Raw genomic sequence first — 15758 nt, 5'->3', positions numbered from 1 at the left:
TGTACCACTTCAACTATCTTCCTGGAGACCCCTCTGGGAGGGCTCGGTGCCCTGGCTCCAGCCTGGGGTGTGTCCCTCTAAGGCTGCTCCGGGCCGTCCTCCTACTCTTCCTCCATCCTTCGTCCCTTCTCTCCTGTGCCTATCTCCTGCTTCTTGGCTCTTGCAGTTTCTTCTTCCTTATTCTAGCACAGGTGCCAGCAAACCACCTTAAACAACTAAAGAATAAAGGCCAAAAGGCTAATTTAAAACCAGGTTTAAACTTTGACAGATGTGAATCTAAAGGGTGAGCACGACTGTTTCCTACAAACCTCCTGACTGGCTACCCCTATGTGATGGGCTACAGCAGAATCGGGTAGAGAGAGGGAGGCAGTAAAGATCACTACGGCCATGATATTTCTTATTTTCAGCGCCACGATGCACAAGATACCCTCAATGAAATTTCTAATCCCTTCAGAAATAGATACACAGTATACTTAATACTATACAATTCCTCAATTATGAGTTCGTTTGGAATGGCACACCAATGTGGGTGGTGGCAGAGTAATACCTGCTAAAAGTTAACAGTCCTGTTGTAACAGCACTTTACATGCCCCCTCTTCTCTCTAATTGGGAAAGTAATATAAACAGGTAATCAATGTATAACTGCAGAAGCAGAAAGTGAAAGTCACTCATCCTGAGGATCAGGGCCAGGGACAGGCATAATGTAATACTGTGGTTTTAATTTGATTTCCTTATGATTAGTGAGGATGAGCATCTTTTAATGTTCGTTGGCCATCTGTAGGTCCTTTTTGGAGAAATGTCTATTCAGGTCATCTGCCTGTTTTTTAACTGGACTGTTTTTTTATGTTAATTTGTATGAGTTTCTTACATATTTTGGATATTAATCTCATATTAGATGTCTCATTTGTGAATATCTTTCCTCATTCAACAGGCTTTTCGGGGGGTTTTTTTGTGCAAAACTTTTTCATTTGATGTAGTCTAGTGTGTTTTTTCTTTTCTCTTACCCAAGTAGAAATATACAAAAAAATATTAAGAGTGATGTTAAAGAGTTTACTGCCTGTGTTTTGTTCTTGGAGTTTTATGGTTCCAGGTCTTACATTTAAGTCTTTAATCCATTTTGAGTTTATTTTTGTATATGGTAAGAAAGCAGTCCAACTTTATTTTTTAAATGTATTGATTTGAAAGAGACAGAAACATCGATTTCTTGTTCCACTTATTCATTCATCAGTTGACCCTTATATGTGCCCTGACTAGGGAAGGAAGTCACAACCTTGGCTTATCAGGATGACACTCTAACTGAGATAACTGGCCAAGGCCCAATTTCATTCTTTTGCATTTATTTGTCCAGTTTTCCCAACACAGCTTACTGAGAAGACTGTCTTTACCCCACTTTATATCCTTGCCTCTTTTACTGCAGTTTAACTGACTATATAAACAAGGATTTATTTCTGGGATCTTTATTCTAGTCTACTGATCTATACATCTATTTTTATGCCAGTATCATATTGTTTTGATTATTGTAGCTTTGTAGTATAGTTAGATACTAGAGCACAGTACCTCCCATTTTGTTCTCTCTCAAGATTTCTTTGACTTTCTGGGGTCTTTTGTGGTTCCATATAAAGTTTAGGATTAGTTATTCTAATTTGAACAAAAATGTCACTGGTGTTTTAATTGGGATTGCACTGAATCTGCATATTGCTCTAGGTAGTAAAAGCATTTTGATAATATTAATTCTTCCAACCCATGAACAAGATATATCCTTCCATTTATTTGTATCTTTCTCAGTGTCTTATGATTTTCAAAGTATAGGTCTTTTACCTCTTTGGTTAAATTTGTTCCTAGGTATTTTATGATTTTTGATGCAATTGTAAATGGGATTGTTCTTGTCAATTTCTCCTTTTCATTTGTTATTGGTGTATAGAAATGCAATAGATTTCTGTATATTGACTCTGTATCCCACAACTTTACTGAATTAGTTTATTAGTTCTAGTAGGGTTTTTTGTGGATTCTTAGGGTTTTCTATATATAGTATCATGTCATCCACAAATAATGAGAGTTTTACTTCTTTCTTTTCAATTTGGGTGCCTTTATTTCTTTTCCTTGTCTGCTGTGGCTAGGACTTTCAATACTATGCTGAATGGACGTGGTGACAGTGGGCACCCTTGTCTTGTTCCTGATCTTAGGGAAAAGGCTTTTGGCTTTTCACCAGTGAGTATGATGTTAGCAGTGGGTTGTCATATACAGCCTTTATTATGTTGAGATATGTTCCTTCTATACCCACTTCGTTTAGAGTTTTTTTATGATAAAAGAATTTTGAATTTTGTCAAATGCTTTTCTGCGTCTATTGACATGATCATATGGTTTTTATCCTTCGTTTTGTTTATGTGATGTATCACATTGATTGACTTATGAATGATCCCTTTGGGTCAGATAATCCTTTTAATGTATTGTTGAATCTGGTTTGCTAATATTTTATTGAGAACTTTTGCATCTATGTTCATCAAAGATACTAGCCTGTAATTTTCTTTTTTTGTGATATCTTTATCTGGTTTTGGTATCAGACTAGTGCTGGTTTCATAGAATGAGTTTAGAAAAACTCCTTCCTCTTCAATTTTTTTGTAGTAGTTTAGGAAGGATAGGTGTTAATTCTTTTTTGAATGGTAGAATTCATCTGTGTAGCTGTCTGATCCTGGGCTTTTATTGGTTAGGAATTTTCTGACTACTGCTTCAGCTTCATTGCTAGTAATAGAGCTGGTCAGATGATATATTTCTTCCTGCTCAATCTTGCAAGGTTATATAATTCTAGAAATTTATAAATTGCTTCTAGATTGTCTAATTTGTTGGCATATGCCAGTAATTGTAGTATTCTTCAATGATTTTTTGTGTTTCTGTGGTGTTGGTTGTAACTTCTTTCATTTATTTGGGTTCTCTATCCTTTTTTCTTAATAAATTTGACTAAAGATTTGTCAATTTTACTTATTTTTGTCAATCATTTATCTTCATTCTTGAGTTCTTCAAGATTCTCTCTTTTTTAATCATTACCTGAGGATATGTTTTTATTGCTTTTAGAGAGAGGGAGAGAGAGGAAGGGGAAAGGAGGGGGAGAAACATCCATAGGTTGCCTCCTATACATGTCCCAACTGAGTATTGAACCTGCAACCTAGATATGTGCCCTGACCAGGAATCAAAACTGCAAACTTTTTGGTGCATGGGACAATGCTCCAACCAACTGAGCCACCTGACCACGGAAAGAGTGTCTTTTTCTCTTTAATGTTTGCCATCTTAATTACGGTGTCTTGGTGTGACTCTCTTTGGGTTCATCTAGTTTGGAACTCTGTGCTTCCTAGGTCTGGATGTCTGTTTCCTTTCCCAGCTTACCAAAGTTTTCAGCTGTTATTTCTTTAAATAAAGTTTCTGCTCCTTTTTTCTCCTTCTTCACCTTCTGGGATTCCTGTAATGCAAATGTGTGAGTGCTTAATGTTATTCCCAGAGGTCCCTTACACTCTCTTAATCCTTTTTCCCTTGTGCTGTTCTGATTGGTTGATTTCCACTTGTCTTTCAAGGTCTCTGGGCTGTTCTTCTGTGCTACCTAATCTGACACTGATTTTTTCTAATGTGTTTTTCATTTCACATATTGTATTCTTCAGGTCTGCTTGGTTCCTTATTATGCTTTCTCTTTGTTGAAGTTCTCCTTAAGTTTCTTTGCTCTTCTCTCAAGTTTGGCCAGCATCCTTATGACCATTTCTTTAAATTCTTTATCAGGTAAATTAGTCATCTCTGTTTCCTTAGGGTTCCCCCCCTGGGTTTTTTTCTTATTTCTTCATTTGAGAGATATTCTTCTATCTTTTTATTTTGTTTGATTTCTATTCTTGTTTATATGAATTAGACAAAACAGCTATCTCTCCTAAGTTTTGAGAAAGTGGCCTTATACCGATGTGGCCTGTATGTAAGCCATGTGTGCTGGGTGGTTTGGGCAGGCCAGTAGGAGTCAGGGGCACCGGCCCACTGAGCCAGGGTGGCTCTGGGTTGAGAAGCGAGGTGCGTGTAGCAAGTTGATCCTGCTTGCTCCCTTTGTGGCCAAAATGGACTCATGTGAGTCTGGAAACCCATTTCAGTGACCTGGCTGGTAGGCCAGAGCACCTGGATAGAGCCCTCACCCATGCCATGGAGGTGGAGGGAGATGTAAACAATGGTTCTCACCAGACCCACCAACCCCAGCGAGTTCCCACAGTCCTTGAAGAGCTCCTCCAGCTCCCCGGGCTTCTCTATACAGTCTCTTTCTGGTTTGTTATACAGAAAATGGTTCTAGTGAGGCAGGATAGTAAGAAGACAGGAAAATTCCTTGGCCAGTGGAATAGGACAACTGAGACAGGAAGCTGAACATAATGACAGAGCAATTTATAACTAGATACAGAAGCCCACCTCCCTTGAGATAACATCTAGGCCTCACTCGTACTTCAGCCCCAGGCCCAGAAAAGCAGAAAAACCAGGTGAATGAAGCACGGACCATCTGGAAGCAAGGACCAGCCACAATGACTATCAATCCTCTGCCCTGGCACCGACCAATCAGTGGAGGCCATGACCCTGAAATAGCACACCTGGAGAACTGATGAGTGTTCTCCTGAAACCCTCCCCTGACACCTCCCCTAGGATCCGCACCTGCAAGAGAGATGAAAGCCCTCCCTCTTGGGGGCAGTGCATGCCATTTCCTTCCCTCTCTTCTTCCCCCAAAAGTGTGCATTTCTCAAACTCTAAGGGTCCCCACGAGACTTGCAACCAGGGGATAAACAGGGCAGCAGTAGCTCGCCCCAGGCTAATCCCCTGAACCTGTCCTCTAGACCCCCTTTACCCTGACTTCCCAGTGAGCTAAGGCAGCCCAGCTAGGCTCTCCTGCTGCTTCTTCTACACTAGGCCCTTCCTTGTTTCACTGTTCCCAGCTTTAATAAATGTAGCCTCATAGTCACCTGAACTGGTGTTGTGATATCTTTCCTACATGACATCAAGGACCTACACACTATTGGCTGGGCCTAACTACTCAAGGCCGGCCCCCCTGTCCAATAGCACCCTGTGGAAGTAACTTCTTGCAGGCTATGTGCCAGGTGGTTCTGGGAAAGCTGCTTGGAGCTGGGCATGCGCAGTAAGTGTGGGGGCCCACCAGCCTACTGGCTGGAGCAGCTCCGGGCTAGAAAGTCAGGCGTTTTGGTGAAAGCCCCTTGTTCCCGCTTGCTCCTCTGGTTTGGAAAGAAAAACGGCTCCAGGCAATGTAGCTGGGACAGAATCATGGAGATCTGCAGGTAGGCCAAGCACCCCAATAAATATAATAGGTCCCGTGGAAATGGCGGGGAAGTGAAGAACGGTGCGCACAGGGGGCTGGAGAGCTCCTGCAGCTCCAGAGGGCTCCCTCACGCCCCAGCCTTCCTTAGTCCATCTCTTTTTCTCTTGTTAGTTGTCAGAAGCTGCTCATTCAGCCCGAAGTGGTCTCGCAGGAGTGATTGCTCTCTGTATACCAGTGCATTGGAGTTTGCTCCCGGGTTTCCTATGCCGTCGGTCGCCATCTTGGGCCTCCTCTCACTGAGTATTTGAACTGTTTGCTTCGGTTGGATATTTAGCTTCGTTTCTGTCCCCCTTTGGGGGGGGCACAGTTTTAAATAGTGAAAAATCCACTACTTACTTTGTAATTTTGTTTTTCTTCCTGGCTTAGTCTTGGAAGGTTATTTACTTCTAGAAATGTATCCATTTCTTATAGACTTGGTAATTTAATATTTCTGAATCCGTTTCATCTGTAAACTGCGAATGAGAACAACCTGTTTTATATTCTGTTTTTGCTGTGAGTTCACGTGTATAGGATACTTCACTGTCATTATGACTTCACAATTGTTTTGACTTAGGATGATTTGGTGTCTCCTGAGGCCACCAGGAGAGGTAATGGTCTGGGCGTGGAGAGGCTGAGTCGAGGTGCCCCCTGAACGGCTAGGAGGGGACACCCAGAAGGCTCGGCAATGCAGGCTTCTTGCTCAGGTGAAAGGACTGGGCTAGAACACAGCGTTGGGAACCTTTAACTTTGTGCTGTAAAAATAGGTGATCTCTTCCAAATAAAGTGTATTGTCAGACGAGAACAAGGCCGGGAGTTCAGCTTCCTGGGGTGCAGGAGGAGCAGTTGAGGATGAGTACAGGGAAACCAAGATTATGTACAGGAGAAAAGGAAGTCAGCAAAAAAATTTCAAGGAAATTCAGGTTTAATTCCTGTTAGGTGCTGCTCTGGGCTCTCTAAAAGTTGACTCTTAAGTTAGCTTCACCTGCTTCGTGTGAGACCGAATCACTGAAACATGCTGTTAAGTCCTGAGGATAGAGAGGCTAATGGGAGAACAAACTGCCTTGTTTCCTTACAAAAATAAAAAATCAACCCAAACGAAAGATAAAACATGATTGAAGAAACAGGCCAGTACACCTATTTCTGAAGCTGGTAGCTGTTATATTAAACTCAAAGTAAATGAACCTTTGCAATGGTCACTGGGCATCTGTGAAACCTAATACCTCTTGGGTATTTTTTTAAAAAGTAAAAATCTTCTAAGTGCTCCCCTTGAGGCAATTCCTTAGAGAGAAGGAGTGGGCCAGGCACGAGGGAAGGGCCTGGTGTGGGCCCGTGGCAGGCTGATCTCCGTGGCGGGCTGATCTCCGGCAGATGTGCCCAGGAGGGAGACGCCCAGGGAGAGAAAACGGGGGGGAAGGAAGCAGAGTAGGGGTCCTTTTGCTATCACGGCACTCAGAATAACTCTGCTCCTTTTTTTTCAATGACATATGTTTTGGGAGAAGGATAGAGGAGTCAGAGGGTCTGGTTCCAGTTCTGGTTGTGACACTGCCTGGCAGTGAGGCCAGATGTTTTCAGGGCTCCCAAGTCAACATTTCAGAAAACAGGGACTCAGCTTCTCCTATAAACCCCACCCCTCCCCAAGTACAGCTCTCTTGCATTTTTCAGAACTGCCTTTGGTCTACACTCACTCCTTTGGAGAAGCATATCTATTCTTAGGGCTCAATCTAATTTTCTTCTTTGTATTGTCTTCACATATTCTTCCAGGAGCTTGCATTCTCTTGATCAGAAAATAATGTTACTAAAAAGCAAGAAGAGATAGCTCTGACAACCCACACCCAAGTTGTCTCGCTCTGAATCTCAAGTTCTTGTCACTGTGCTGCAGTCTCATCTTTGAGCTTTCTCTCCCCCTCGAATCCAGCCAGTCACCTCGTCCTTGGGATGCTCTATCTGAACTGATTCTAAGTGAAATGACTCGACTCCTGCACTTAGGACCCAGATTAAGTGCCCTCTGGTAGAGAGAGTGTTGGTTTGTTTTCGGCACCTCTCCTGACTCTGGTTTTCAACCCTTCTCTCCTCTCCATCCACCAGGTCCCCATCACCCTAGAGCTGCTCGTGGCTGCAGGGTCCTTCTCTTCCTAGCAGCAGCTATGCTGGTTTCCCCACCTTCCCTCCCAAACCACTCCTCACCAGTCCCTGTTCCAGCGCCCATGCCAGCCATTCTTGCCCACATGTTATTGGGCTAATGCAGGTAATATCTGCTGCTTAAAACTGACTTGTAATGTCTCAACCAAATTGAAGGAGCCCAAGGGTGAGGGTTCTGGGTCCCATGGGAGCTGGTAAGAGACGCAAAGAAGCCTGGTGGCACCACTGACCTAACTGCATAGTCTACCTGCTACAAGAGCACCACTGTCTTCATATCCACTGACAAGCTGCATATCCCCGAGCAAGTTACTTAACCTCTCTGTGCCTCAATTTCTTGGTTTACAAAAATGGGGCTATTTCCAGTACCCAGCCCGGAAGGCTGCTATATGGGCTAAATACCAAATAAACAGTTAACCCAGTCTCAAATACATTGTGCAAGCTTAATTAATATAAAATAATATGTAACTATTCAAAACATCACTATTATTTTACATTCACTACTAGCCTCCTGGGACTGGACTCCGGCTGGCAAAGAGCATCCTCACTGTTTTTCGTCTCGTTTGATGTTTGCCACAACTTCTTGAACTCTACTTTCTCTCCCCCTGTAACCCCAACCCCAGTCTCTCTGCCCAACTTTCTCATTGTTATCTCAAGGAAACTGAGGGATCAGACACAAATGTGGTCGGAGAGGGGCCTGCCCTGCCAACGCCCCTCATCACCTCGCTTCCAAATTCTCCACTGAAATACCAATGCACCTTCTGAGCATGACCCACAGGCCCCAAATCAGGGATGTGGGACGTGTGTGCCCACCAGAACCGCCCTCCACAGAATTTCCTCCTGCACATAAAATCGGGTGCCTCTACTATGAAACTGGGAGTCTCCACAAAGCTATGTGTCACCGAAATGCTTCCTTCCAGGGCTCGAACAGTTTCACAGAAAGCGTGTCTCACTTCTCAGAAGAAAACCTAGGAGCTGGTGGCTGTTCCTGTGGTTTTTCAACAGTGTAAGCCAATACATGTACACTGCCAGAGTGTCTTTTTTTCTTGGAGAACTGAGTTATAAAATACTGGTTTCTATTAGGGTGTGTCTAGCACTCTCTGTGCTGCCAAGCCTCCCATTTTTATAGTCTGCACACCAGCAGATTTTCCATGAACAGGCTCAGCTTTATTCCCTGGCAGTGATGTTTAGGGAACCCACGATGAACGTGAAGGTTGTTCTAAAGCAAGCTCAGAATTTGTGCCATGCAGTTGCGTAAAAAGAGTACTTCTGACGTATTAAAAATGTATATTTTTGGCATGTCTTAATATATGTGGGGTAAAGGGTATTCACTCTTCTTTACATGTTTTCTTGGATTGGGCTACTAGGGGAAACTTGGTTTTTTTTTTTTAATTCTTCTCTTTTCTTTATTTCTACACTTGTATAAGATACAGCCCAAACATCCACCTACACAGGCATTTAAATGAAGGGTTGGAAGACAAATGACTGAAAAATACAACAAAATCATATATATAGTGTTTTTACAGAGATTTATATGTGAATTCAAGTGAGAGCCAGTGGTGATGCTGGAGGAAAATAAACCAGTCAGAGAAAGTGCTAATGGGAAGTGTGACTATAATTTGGTTTTGCTGACAAATAAAAAAAACAAGTGCCTTATTTTTAAAGAGAGATATAACACAGGAAATAGAGCTGTATATTTACCTACTCGTACACATTCTCTCCTCATCTCCAGCAACTTACATGTTGGCTACAACCACCACCACAGCACCTACTTATGAGCCCAAATCTTCTACCAGGGGCCCCCACTGGGCCAGGCCCCCCCTCAAGGCCCATCCCTCCACGAAGCCTTCCAACCAGAACTATAAACCACCATGTCCCATGCTCCAAACTGTACACTAGTTATTGCCGCCACCACCCAGTCTTTCAGATCCGGTTTTGAGCGGGTGGGTGATCTGTCTCCCTAATGGGGCTGCAAGCCTCCTGAGGGCCAGACCACATCTAATTCCATTTCTGGCTGTACCAAAGTACCCCGCACCACTCTGAACTCAAAGCAGATGATCAGCCAATATCTGTTGAATTGTGTAGATTAAAGAGTTGAGTGCAGAGCTATTAGGTCTAGAGTGGCTATTCATCTGAAGATCTAAATTGCCCTAATGAGGTCTAGATAAAGTTTACAGCTCACCAACTATCCCCTGCACACTGCTAGTAGACAAGGCTGGCATTCCTGAAGAACTTTGGAGGCCACCTGTGGTGGATGCTGAGATGTGCCGCCTGGGTTCTCCATTGGGAATGAAGGGGCAAATATTCCACAAGCTACTGGGAGGGCTCCTTTCAGACAGCTCTTAGCAGAAGGGAAGAGCTTCATCCAAGGTCACACCCTGTTCCCTGGGGTGGCCTGCATGTAATGACTGATGATTATATTGTTGTATATAAAGGCCTGGCCCCTCGCCCCAACTCAGAACAGTTCCGAAGGGCTAGCATTCCTGCTTGAGTGTGAGGCTCTGTTGCGTCTGCATTGCAGTCCAGTGTCCCTCCCCTTCCCTTTTCTTCCCCAGGTCCTGACCCCAAAAGTGGTCTCAAATAAACCTGCTACATGCTTATCTCCATCTCAGAGTCTGCTTCCTGGGGAGCCAACCTACAGCATCATGCATATATCCATCCATCCATCCATCTGACCAGCTAGCAACCTACCAGTGTGTTTAGGGCATGTAGCTGGTGTTAGTGGGAGGTGATATGGGTGAAAAAGATCCAGCCCTTGGCCTTAGGGAGCTAACAGTCCAGGACAAGAGATGAGACGTGTGCAGGAATAACCATAAAGTACACAATGGGAAATGGCTGTTGTCAAGAGAGAACATAGAAACAGTGATGAGGCGACGTATAATCCCAGGCAAGGAGGTCGGGAGTCTTCATGCACTGGCTTAGGCTGTGGCAGTCGGTATATGTGTCCTCTCTCCCCATCTGATCTCAAGCCCTGGAAGACGGGATGGGCTGTGTTCTTATCTCTTTGCATCCCCTATACCTTCCAACACAGTGTCCCAAACAGCGCAAGAAACCTTAAAGCAATGAAGCAAAACCAAACACGGAAGGAAGGCTCGGGCAGCTCCATTTCATTGGATAGGTTTCGGGCTGTCTATCTGGCATTTTCGGGCAGAGTTCTCGAGTCTCCTTAGGATGCGGATTTACTTACATCATCCATAAAAGCCTTGGGAACATGAAGCACAAGACAAGGTCCTGACCCTCAAAGCAGCTACGGCCCACTGTCCATGGACACTGTGTGGACAGACAGGTAGAGGCCCCAAAATGTCCATGACCAGGAATGAGGCATGGGATAGGGACTAACAGCCAAGTGGCACATCATCCCCAGGAGATCACTGCCCTCGTTGGCCAGTTCATCAATTGTCAGTCTGTCCATTGACAAAGGTTACTGAACAGCCTCCTCCAGGAACCTAACAATGAGGATCAACAAACTTTAGGACCTCATCATCCCCCCACACCAATGCTCTGGCATGATTTACTGCCTTTAGCAAAGCACTATAAACCAAACATCACTAAGTGCCTGGGAAGGAGAGGCTGGGAGCAAGTCTCCTGCATTTCCCTGCCCTCGCCCGAACTCAGCACGCCAGTCTCCTTCCACTCTCCCTTTCACAGCTTTTGTGCAGTCTGTCACCAGAGTCTGTTGCTTGCTTCTCTGAAATGACATGCGCATCTTTCCTCTTCTGCCTTGCCTTAGCACTACATGCCACCACCCTCTCTGATTGTGGCCACATCCTGGGAGCTGAGGGTCAAACCTAGGTCACCTCTGCACTTCATGTCTGCCAAATGTGGCTTCTGCAAACCCAGCTCTCAGTTGGCCACATCTCTGCTCAACAGTCAGCTCAGGGGCGTTTGTTCAGCATCAAGAGAACCAAGCTATTTTGACCCTCTTATAAGTGGTTCTCCCTATACTCAGATCTAAGTTTATTTCCCAGTACCGCCTAGTATATGCCCTACAGCCGAGTCACCTTCCTGTTTATTTGTGCCTTTGCACAAGTGGTATCTGACTTCTGAAACACCTTTTTTCCTCTTGGCCACCAATTGAATCCTATGTACTCCTTCCCACTTTGTTCACGTGGACCCAGCTTAGGACCTAGGGGATGGAGAGAGCAGAGAGGGCAATGTTAGAAGCCTGCTGTTTTTGCACTTCCTTGATTGCCTTCAAATTCTCTTACCACATCCTCTCTTCATGACATGGAAATGCTTTTCTGCAGTGCCTACCTGGGCGCAAGGATGCCCCATCAGCTTGGCTGCCCTGGACCAGCCAGCTGTGAACGGGAGCGTGTCTGCCTTCAGCTGGGTAGACAGTATTGGTCTTATAAGCCAGAAAGGGAAAAAGCTGACACTGCTAATGTTTACTCGCTTGTTGCATCTTTGGAAACACTGCCAAGTTAATCCACCAAGCTCTGGGGTTTCTGAGAGATGGATAGTGGGTTTGCCAAAGGAGAGACTGCCAAGTTGGGTCTCTGGAATGAATCCAGTGTTCCATAAACCCTGCCTCTCTCCTAATCATAGAAAGAACCATAAAATAAGAGAAAGGCAGAGGAGCTGCAGGCAGCAGAATGACATAGAAGCATCATCCCGTGCTTCCTGAGTAACAGAAAGTGCAGATTGAGACAGATCTCATCCCCCCTTCACCCTCTGATGGAGGGTGTTGCTAGATAAGAGAGCTACACAGCAGGTGCTGAGATCTTTGGAAAAGTCTCTTGAAAGAGGCAGAGTGCAGGTGGTCCTTGGAGATTTTCTCACTCCTCGGTCAGTTTGTGACCAGTGAGATGGGCAGAAGCAGAAACGGAAGAGAGGATGGTAGTACCTCCTGTGCCTCCGCACTACCTGGAAAGGAAGTATGGGTCGGGGAGGCTTACAGCCCCTCCTTCTGTTTAAAGGGGCATGAAAGTGGCTCATCTCCAGGCTGGCGGGTGGGTTGGGTAGGGTCACTGCTCTTTACACCTTTCCCCAGAGCTGGAGAAAAAGGCTGGTGAAAGCAGCAGGTTTAAAAGTCCCCATTTTAATGCCTTGAGCTGGGAGGTGATGAGGCTGAAAAGATGTAAATGAAAAGTAATCTTCCCAAAACAAACCAGCAAACACACGCACATACGCATGTGCATGGGCACACATACACGCACACACCAGGGATAGAATGAGGAGCATGAGGGAGAAAACGAAAAACAAATGTCCTGAGACATTTAGATTAATGTGGTAATAATGACAACAATACTGTCTTACACATGTCTGTGGTTTACATTTTACAAAGCAGTAGGACACAGTATTTAGCAGATTTCTTATAACCCATAATCCAATCAGGTGATAATCAAATTTACTGAATGACTACCAGGATCATTTCCATGTGTTATTTTATTTAATCCTCACAATCCCCTTGTGGTCCTGTTGTTACTCCAGTTTACAGAGAGGGAAACGGAGGTTGAAGAGGCCAAGTTACTTGCTCACTGGGTAGAAACTGAAACCTAGATCTTTCTGATCCAGGGTCTAGGTTCTTGACCTTAATAAGGCCCATCTTAGGGCAGGGCTTTTACACAAGTTCAAGAAGGGCAGGGCACCAAGGAGGAAGGAGCCTTTATATCTCAACTCCCTGTGAAGTAGCTACACACACACACACACACACACACACACGGATATTCTAAGAGGTCCCACTTGCTTTCCTGTCCTTTTCAGTTACAGACCTGTCCAGCTTGAACAGACACAGTCCAGTGGGACGCCACATTCCTTATAGCCCCTGTGGGTAACATACCTGTCATTTAACTTACATCTGGACCTGCATCAGAGTCCCCATTGGACAGGATGCAGCCATAGCAAGGTGGTAAATTAGCATCAAGCTTTGAAGCTTTGTCACAAAGAACACTTTAAGACAGAAAATAATGAGTGAGACTGAATGTCATTTAGCAGAATGGCTTGTGACATTCAAATAAATGTTCAACCTGCGAGATTCAGGCACAGAGAGAAAGAAGGAATGATGGTAGGAAACAGTACGGCACAAACGCATGGCCACAGCTCACAAGAGCTGGCTTCCCTGTTCTTCACGGGACTGTCTGCCTTCAGTGGCCATGCCTGCTGTTGGCTATGCAGAGGCCTCTGACACAGAGTCGGCCACGTGAAGGCAGCCAGTGCTGGGCGGGCTGGAGGAAGCGGCAGCAAGACCCTTAAGAACTCCTTCCCTTCCTCCCCTTCCACCCAAGTCCCAACTCTTCTCTAATGTCTCCCCCTCGGCCTCCCCTCTCTTCCCGAAGCCTCCTAATCCTCCTGTCCCTCTCCGTCAGCCCCAAAGGGGATCTGAGGGTGGGCGCTGGGAGAACCTGTTAGTTCCTGGGATTTTGAGAGAGTCGAGCAAGTGTCACGGTCACTGCCTCCCCTTCAGTTCTGAAGATAGACACACACGAAACACCCACTGGAACTTCTAAATGATGTGAGGAGATCGACAAGCCACCTGTGAAACAAAATCTTGGTGTTTCATAGTCACGGAAACATACACGTAGGCAAAGGGCAGGTGCTTATTAATTACGTCTACACATACCTACACAAAGCAGGTGGCCCTTGCACACACAGGGAAATCCTCTCACACAGGCATCTTGGCGAAGCCGCCCGGCCTTTCCGCAGCCTCCTTTCCTCCCATCCACCCACCTGAAGGTGTTGACCACAGCTGCCCTTTGAGAGGCTCAGGGGTACGATGCAGTGGAAAGGGCCTCACGCTGTCCTTGGCTACTCCCTGGCTGTGAGAGGTGGGCGAGCCGCGATAATCACCTGGCTAGGTGTTGTGAAGAGGAAGGGGAGTAATTCGAGTAGAGCCCTTGGTTCTAGAGCCTGCCTTTCCTACACCCATTCCTGGGCTGATGGTGCCTCTTGTCACTTGGTCCCCACCTTTAGGACACTGGCGTGACGTTAGGAAGAGTGGGAACTAGTCCAGGACCTTGGGTCTATACCAGGTAAGTCCCAGCACTTAAGTCACAGGTCTGCTGGCCAGGGCTAGCGTTCGGGGTCGCACAGGAAGGCGAAAAGGAGGGCACGTCGCATATGCGTTCTGGTCTCCGGTGCATGGACTTCGGGGTGGCAGGCGGAGCCCAGCAGTAAGTCGACTCAAGGCTGTGGGTGGCTTGCTCCTGTTGCTCAGTATCAGGGAGAGGCGGGGGAGGACATTCATTTTTTCCTAAGTAAGCATCCACCCATTGCTTCAATAACTATCGATTGTGAAAAGCCGGCGGCGCCTGTTAAAGGCGAAGCCCTGTCCGGCGCGCCCCGGCGTGTGTGTTTCGGACCCTCTCCGCTGGGACCTCCTGCACGTGCGGGACAAGCGATGAGCGAAGGCTTCTGCACCGGCTGGTCTAGCAGCCTCGGAAACCTCATTTAGCAGCTCTGCTTTGACCTCCGCCTGTCCAGGGCTTTTCCTTCCCGAGTCCCCAGTCACAACCTCGCACCCGGTCACCTGGTCCGCGGCGACTGCGGCACCCTGGGTTCGAGGGCGGGCCAGGGCTCGTAAAGTTATTTCAAAAGGCGAATGTGTTGTAACCTTCGCTGTAGCTAACAACAGGACTCGGGTTTCCCGAACCCTTCCCCACCCCCACAGAGCCTGGGTGACCCCAGACTGCTGCAAGAGCCACGCTGCGTGGAGAGGCGCACGCAAACGCACCTCCTGTGCCGCCCGCGCGCCCAAGTGCGAAGGGGGAGAAAGCCCGAAGGCAAACTCCCGGCGCTGAGCAATCGCTGGTCCCGCCCTGTAAGGAGCCGAGCTGCCGGGGATCGGCCTCCCTCCTGCAGCCGGGAAACCCTCGAGACTTCCTGCCCTGTCCTCTTCTCCCCGTCCCAGCCCTTCCCGCTGGGCTGTCGTGACCCTCAGTACCTGCGGTGGTGACCGGCTCGCCCTCGCTTTGCTCGCCGGAATCCGAATCCATGCTGCGAGCTGCTGGCCGGGCGTCCACAGCCGCCCGCCCGTCTGCGGGGCGCTCCGGGCCGGCGTCCCGACTCCGGCTGCCCGGCGCACTCAGTGCGGTCAGCCGGGGTGGCGCGGTCTGGGCAGTGCGCTCCGAGCGCCGCCCGTGTCCTGCTCCCGGCGCCCGCCGGCCGGTGCCTGCGCTGGAGGAGAGCTCGGGGCGGAGGGTGGGGCGCGCCGGGAGGGAGCGGGGAGGGGAGAGGGGAGGTGCGATCAGCGAGGAGCTGGAGCGGCCGGCGCCCCGCGGCCCCGGACTGGGGTTAAATACCCCGGGGGCGGCGCCACTCCTCCCACCCGCGCCCGCCCGGCGCCCGCAGCCCGGAACTTGCGGGGCGC

At 47.1% G+C, this 15758-nt stretch overlaps 1 protein-coding gene across 1 annotated transcript in view; it reads right to left on the bottom strand.

The window, feature by feature from the left end:
- The window catches only part of TNFAIP8L3 (TNF alpha induced protein 8 like 3), a 35777-nt gene extending 20357 nt beyond the window's left edge, over positions 1 to 15420 (bottom strand). The window contains exon 1 of the mRNA XM_053670168.1: positions 15333 to 15420. The gene's annotated coding sequence lies outside the window, so the exon portion shown is untranslated. The remainder of the gene's footprint in view (positions 1 to 15332) is intronic.
- Between the last annotated feature and the right edge of the window lie 338 nt (positions 15421 to 15758).

Source organism: Artibeus jamaicensis, unplaced genomic scaffold (genome assembly GCF_021234435.1).
Source record: "Artibeus jamaicensis isolate MK-2021 breed Jamaican fruit bat unplaced genomic scaffold, CSHL_Jam_final contig_548, whole genome shotgun sequence".
Classification (NCBI taxonomy): Eukaryota; Metazoa; Chordata; class Mammalia; order Chiroptera; family Phyllostomidae; genus Artibeus; species Artibeus jamaicensis.
This window is presented reverse-complemented; position numbering and strand designations above follow the sequence as displayed.